Source organism: Cebus imitator, unplaced genomic scaffold, assembly GCF_001604975.1.
Source record: "Cebus imitator isolate Cc_AM_T3 unplaced genomic scaffold, Cebus_imitator-1.0 Scaffold41, whole genome shotgun sequence".
Lineage (NCBI taxonomy): Eukaryota > Metazoa > Chordata > Mammalia > Primates > Cebidae > Cebus > Cebus imitator.
Genome location: NW_016107356.1, coordinates 8239524 through 8244958, shown reverse-complemented (window position 1 = coordinate 8244958; position 5435 = coordinate 8239524). Strand labels below are relative to the sequence as shown.

The 5435-nt window shown below is 43.8% G+C and overlaps 1 protein-coding gene across 6 annotated transcripts in view; it reads right to left on the bottom strand.

Annotated features, from left to right (window-relative positions):
- Positions 1 to 873: 873 nt before the first annotated feature.
- Positions 874 to 5435, bottom strand: part of KCNJ15 (potassium inwardly rectifying channel subfamily J member 15) — a 54438-nt gene continuing 49876 nt past the window's right edge. Inside the window, exons 1-3 of one of the 6 annotated variants that reach the window (XR_001824408.2) lie at positions 3872 to 3917; positions 3419 to 3519; positions 874 to 1135 (exon numbers count right to left, since the gene is read on the bottom strand). The gene's annotated coding sequence lies outside the window, so the exon portion shown is untranslated. Of the gene's footprint in view, positions 1136 to 3418; positions 3523 to 3871; positions 3918 to 3948; positions 3990 to 5435 lie in introns of those variants that run through there. The other 5 variants (XR_001824411.2, XR_005199776.1, XR_005199778.1 and 2 more) reach the window with 5 other exon arrangements.

The window sequence follows — 5435 nt, the reverse complement described above, 5'->3', positions numbered from 1 at the left end:
AATCAGCAAGCTTTGTGACAGCAGTTGGGAGAGGAAGCCAGGTATATGATTAACTTGGAGAGGGCACAATTAGCCTCTGGCTATTTGGAAACCAGGTTTGAAAAGTCCTCTTGTTTATAAAATAGTAGAGGTAATTTCCAAGGAAGAATGTTCTTTGATCTCTGCACTGAGAACCAGAAACTATCTCCAAAGGAGTGTCTACCGGCATAACTTCCATGTAGCTATGGTCAAACTAAAATGAAAGGTCTGCTAGAAGTCAGCTTTTTCTGTCCGTTCTGCAGAAATGGGAAATTCAGGACAGTTACAGTAACCCAGAGAAAGCTTCTGTCTCTTCCAAAGCAAAGATTCTTCTAGTTTATTTATATGATTCTGATTAGTGGGAAGGTTGAAGGTAGATCAACTGGTGATGAAATGGATGGGAAAAAATAACGTTATGGATTGAATTGTATCCCTTCAAAATGATATGTTGAAACCCTAACCCCCCCAGTACCTTGGAATGTGACCTTATTTGGAAATAGGATCTTTAGAAAGGTAATCAAGTTAAAATGAGGTCGTTAGGGTGGTCCCTGATCCAATATGACTCGTGTCCTAATAAAAAGGGGGAAATTTGGACACAGCGACAGGCACAAAGGGAAGATGATGTGAGAACATACCATGTGCAGATGAAGACAGAGGTTAGGATGACGCTCTCATAAACCAAGGAGCTCCTGAGCCTCCTAGAAGCTGGGAAAGACCAGGGAAAATACTCCCCACAGGTGTCAGAGGGAGCATGGTCCTACAGATGCCTCGATTTCAGACTTTTCACCTCCAGGAATGTGATACAGTTTGCAGTTATTTGTCATGGCAGCCCTAGAAAAATACAAATAACATAGCTCTTTTAGGAATCTGCTTTTATTTCCTAGTACAATGTCCATTGCCAAATAAATACTCATGTGGTGACCACAACCCTCTACAGACCTGTCTTGGAGATCCGGTGATTGCTAAAGTGACTGGGTAAATAACAAATGATGCGAGAAATCGCTTCATCTGATGAAATGTGCACTTAAGGCTGTGATGATGTGCTGGCCTCCTGGCTGCCAATTCTTGCCCTGGGAAGCACTGAAACAGAAATTGTGGTTTCTGGCTCTGATTCCTACTGAGGAGAGATAAAGATGTTAGGAGCTACTGATTCCTTAGTGAGTGTACCTTGTCCAGGTTCAGCCCGCCACAAATCCGTCTTTCCAATGAGGAAGCCCTAATATTTTATACAGTTCCATTCATGTGTTGGCCAGCCTCTTTACACTTGAGTTCCAGCCTTCACTTTTCTGTCCCAGAAACAGGATTTTTGTCTTGCTTCCCTTCTTCTTGACTCCTACTAGGGATAGAGTCCTGCCCTTGATTTGAAGGCCCTGGGGCTGGGTCTCTACTCCTGAAGTCCTGCTTCCTTGATCTCCAACCTGTGTTGTGGATTCATTCTCCACTTCTCTCCTATTTGCCCCTCTTTATTTATCTGCTTGTGAAATGAAGAGGTTTGTAGGCAGATCTTCCCTAGTGCCAAGAGCAATCTGTTAGAATATCTTTCTAGAGTCAGCTTCTAAGGACCCGCTTGTTCTCATCCTGCGTTTCTAGCTTTTCTTGGTGTCTGGGTCTTGAGCCTTCCTGCCCCAGGCATGATCATTGTAATAGCAGTGACTGCATGCACTGGGGCCACTCACCTGCTCCCTCTAGGCCCCGGAAGCTCAGCATCGGATTCCAGCCACCTCCACTGATTCTGAAGTGTTTGCTTGTCTCTACAAAGCTCTCTTTGTGTCTTGACTCAATCAACCAAGACCTTAAAATGATTACCTACCTTAGAGTTTCTCTAAGAGGCCCAGTACAAATCCTTACAAATAAGCTCTTCAGAACTCAGCAAAATATTCAGTTGAAAGCTCACTGCTGTATCCACAACAGGTGGCACACTGGCAAAATCCTTTATTATTTGCATTGCTGCTCTTTGGTGTGAATTCAATGCCTACAAGTTGTCTGTGGTGACACCGCAATTCAACCACGGCTTTTCTTCACTTGGTGAAAACACTTGGCACCAAGCAAATGCCGCTTTGGCTCCAAGAGCATCAGCCACCAAATCACCTATGCTTTTTTGGATGCAGCCACCTGGGAGGCAGGACAGAACACAGAGAAGAAACCAGGCTTTTATGTTGACCACTCCTGGCTTTACGCCTTGGTAGATGGGTAACTGAACAAACTACTTAACTTTTCTGAGCCTCGTATGACACACTTGTAATGAATGTGAGGACTTTAGAACTGAATGCTTGTTCACCTAGACTTTTCTGTAGGATTTCTTAATCTTAGTCACCCCATGTCTAGTCTTTGGTCAACCATTTGTCCCTACTTAGATGAACAGCACGGCTGTAGATTCTGTTTTGTCTTGATGAGTGGCATTCTTACTCCTCTGCCCTTTCCTTTTGGATTGATTGCTTCATATCATCTCTACCTTCAAGATATTTATCTGATGTTCCAGCCTCTAAATAACAGACCCTTTGAAGCATGTTAGGCCTCCAGGCAGTTCACCCAGCCTCCCAGCCTCTCAGCCTCATGGTTTCACCTGAGTGATCTATTCTGCCATCACTTTTGCCCTGACTTTGATCCATCTCCTGTGGAAATCTGCTCCACCAGGAGATTTCCATGTTGTAATTTAGGAGATAAAACACTAGACCAGATGGAAAAGATCCAGACTCTGCCTGGTGGCTCATGCCTGTAATCCCAACTTTTTGGGAGGCCAACGTGGGAAGATCACTTGAGCTTGAGAGTTTGACACCAGCCTGAGAAACATAGTGAGACCTCATCTCTACAAAAAAAGTAAAAAATTAGCCAGGCATGGTGGTGTGCACCTGCAGTCCCAGGTACTCGGGAGGCTGAGGTGGGAGGATTGCTTGAGCCTGGGAATTTGTTGCAGTTACCCATGATTGTGCCACCTCACTCCAGCCCAGGTGACAGTAAGACCCTGTCTCAAAAAAAAAAAAAAAAAAAAAAAAAAAAAAAAAAAAAAAAAAAAAAAAAAAAAAAAAAAAAGAGAAGAAAAGAAAAGAAAAAGAAAAAGAAGGAAAAGACCCAGATTACCACCAATGGCTCGCTCAGTCACACTGAAAGTGACGTCAGTGAGCTGTAGGGTCTTCTGCAAAGTGTAGATAACTGCATGAGTCCTTCTACCTTTTCACTGGGTATGACAGGGACTATGGAATATTTGAAGTTGTTTTTAGCATTCAGAATCCTACAAGTGTGAATATTGTTTGCTCTCTGCATATCTAAGATGTGACCAGATGTCATGAGACTAGTGTGTGTGTGTGCACGCGTGTGTGTGGCTGGTGTGAGCAGAAGCGGCACGCTGGCAACAGGACATGCCACAACACATTTGAACATGTAGCAGGTCAGCCAGACTTACTGTGGGAGCAGGGGTAAAGAGAAGCACACTGCTCTGGGCTTCTGTGAAGCTCTGAGTCTGTTGGTCATGGTGGACTTCTTTATTACAGATCTTTAAATCACCTGCTGGGTGGGGACGTTAAACAGAGTTTACAGAGAGGTATACTGTCCAGAGCAAGTACAACTGCTGAGAGAGTAGATTTTAAATGCTCTCACTACAAAAAAAAAAAACCACATATGTGAGGTGACAGATATGTCATTAGCTTGACATAATTATTCTAAAATGTGTACATGTATTAATATATACAATTATTAATTGTTAATGTAAGATAAATATGGGCCGGGCATGGTGGCTCATGCCTGTAATCCCAGCACTTTAGGAAGCCAACATGGGCCTATCACTTGAGGTCAGGAGTCCGAGATCAGCCTGGCCAACATGGCGAAACCCCGTCTCTACTAAGAATACAAAAATTACCTGGGTGTGGTGGTGGCCACCTCTAATCTCAGCTACTTGGGAGGCTGAGGCTGGAGAATCACTTGAACCTGGGAGACGGAGGTTGCAGTGAGCCGAGATCACACCACTGCACTTTATCCTGGGAGATAAGAGTGAAACTTCATCTCAAAAAATAAAAATAAAAAAAATTTTTAATGTGAACAAAATCTTGAAAAGAGTAAGAGTTTTTGGCAGACTCAGTAGAGGCAAACTGAGAAAGATGCAGAAAGCAGCCCTTAGGATGGGTGAAAACACATTTGGGTCACTCAAATATGCTAGCAGCTAAGATTATCACGCAGGTGTTAAATTCCAGTAAAGGAATACAGTAATTTAGAAAATAATCACTTGAACAAAGCAAGAGTTTCTGGGAAGAATATGGACTTTTGCATGAAAAATTAAACCATTAAAGTTGTCTAACATTCATGAAGACCAGATTTCTGAGAAGGGAAATTATGTCTGCCAGGATGTTGTGTATACAGCCAAGAGGCACAGCTTCCCATGTTGCTATGACAAATTCCCTTATTCTCTGCCCCAAGGACATGGTGTGGTGAAAGCAATGCTGTCTTACTACTTGGATATGGTTAGCTCAGTTTTCAGCCAAGGTCACCCCAGAAGGACAAGCGATGCTTGAGATATTGGGGTAGAAAATAATACTTGTCTGAAAAGTTCCAAGCAAATTAAAATTAACAAAATGTGTCCCACTGGCTAGCATCATGACTGTGTTTCAGATTACTGTGCACTTTCTGGAAAACATTTTGCCTTTTTGTTCAAAGAGTATCCTCAGCATTGACCACCTGCTAGCTGCACCAGCCTTGTTTATTTCCATCTGTCACATGCTCACTCTAAGAACAAAGCCTGGCCACCCCTGGGAAGATTACAAAGAGTGAGCGGAGACTCCGAAGGAGAGGGCTCTAAAAGAGACACTCTGGAATGTTCGGAGCTGTGGCAACTACCTGGCTGCATGTAGCTATAGTTTTCTCAGGAAACTTCTTGGAGGATAACAACTGCTGTTCTGGATGCATACCTCGGCTACGTGGATTTTCATTAGACGTGCTGCTTTATAGTCACGCCCATACTAATGCCTGTAGGACTTAGGCAATGAAGTGTTTTCTTTCTTTTAATCCACCCAAGTAAAGGAGTGATGGCACAGAAGGCACTTTGGTAAGGGTTGCAGTGCTGAAAGGGTGTTTGTTATGAAATGGTTGCTTGACTTTAATCATCGACTGAAATGAAATGATCGCTCTGGAATAGGAGAGCATCAGGTACAAAAAGAGAGATGAGGCTGAGTGCAGTGGCTCACGCCTGTAATCCTAACTACTTGGGAGGCTGGAATGGGCAGATCACTTGAGGTCAGGAGTTTGAGACCCGCCTGGCCAACATGGTGAAAACCCATCTCGACTAAAAATTTAAAAATTAGCCGGGCACGGTGGCACACACCTGTAATCCCAGATACTTGGGAGGCTGAGGTGGGAGAAGCACCTGTGGAGGCGGAGATTGCAGTGAGCCACTGCACTCTAGCCTGAGTAACGGAGGGAGACTCTGTCTC